This window comes from Dipodomys ordii, unplaced genomic scaffold, assembly GCF_000151885.1.
Source record: "Dipodomys ordii isolate 6190 unplaced genomic scaffold, Dord_2.0 Scaffold115, whole genome shotgun sequence".
NCBI classification, from domain to species: domain Eukaryota; kingdom Metazoa; phylum Chordata; class Mammalia; order Rodentia; family Heteromyidae; genus Dipodomys; species Dipodomys ordii.
The window spans coordinates 1,823,640-1,824,308 of record NW_012267331.1 but is presented as its reverse complement, the minus strand read 5'-3'; the positions used below and the strand labels follow the sequence as shown (position 1 = coordinate 1,824,308).

The 669-nt window shown below is 62.2% G+C and overlaps 1 protein-coding gene across 1 annotated transcript in view; it reads left to right on the top strand.

Moving 5' to 3' along the window:
• Nucleotides 1-669, top strand: part of Adi1 (acireductone dioxygenase 1) — a 3,539-nt gene that overhangs the window by 985 nt on the left and 1,885 nt on the right. The window lies entirely within an intron of this gene.

The following is a 669-nucleotide window of genomic DNA, read 5'->3' as shown; positions in this document are numbered from 1 at the left end:
TGCTCCTGGCGTGCTCCCAGCTCTCCTCCCTCCGTTCTTCCCGGAGCTGGGCTGTCTGTCTCTCTGGTGTTCTTGGAGCTGGGCTGTCTGTGTCTGTCTCTCTCTGGTGTTCTTGGAGCTGGGCTGTCTGTGTCTCTCGGGGTGCTCTTGGAGCTGGGTTGTCTGTGTCTCTCTCTGGTGTTCTTGGAGCTGGGCTGTGTCTCTCGGGGTGCTCTCGGAGCTGGGCTGTCTGTGTCTCTCGGGGGGGCTCCCAGCTCTGGCCTCCCTCTGTTCTCCCCAGAGCTGGGCTGTCTGTGTCTCTCGGGGTGTTCTCGGAGTTGGGCTGTCTGCCTCTCTGGTGTTCTTGGAGCTGGGCTGTCTGCGTCTCTCGGGGTGCTCTCGGAGCTGGGCTGTCTGTGTCTCTCGAGGTGTTCTCGGAGCTGGGCTGTCTGTCTCTCTGGTGTTCTTGGAGCTGGGCTGTCTGTGTCTCTCAGGGTGCTCTCGGAGCTGGGCTGTCTGTGTCTCTCGAGGTGTTCTCGGAGCTGGGCTGTCTGTCTCTCTGGTGTTCTCGGAGCTGGGCTGTCTGTGTCTCTCAGGGTGCTCTCGGAGCTGGGCTGTCTGTGTCTCTCGGGGGGCTCCCAGCTCTGGCCTCCCTCCGTTCTCCCCAGAGCTGGGCTGTCTGTGTCTCTC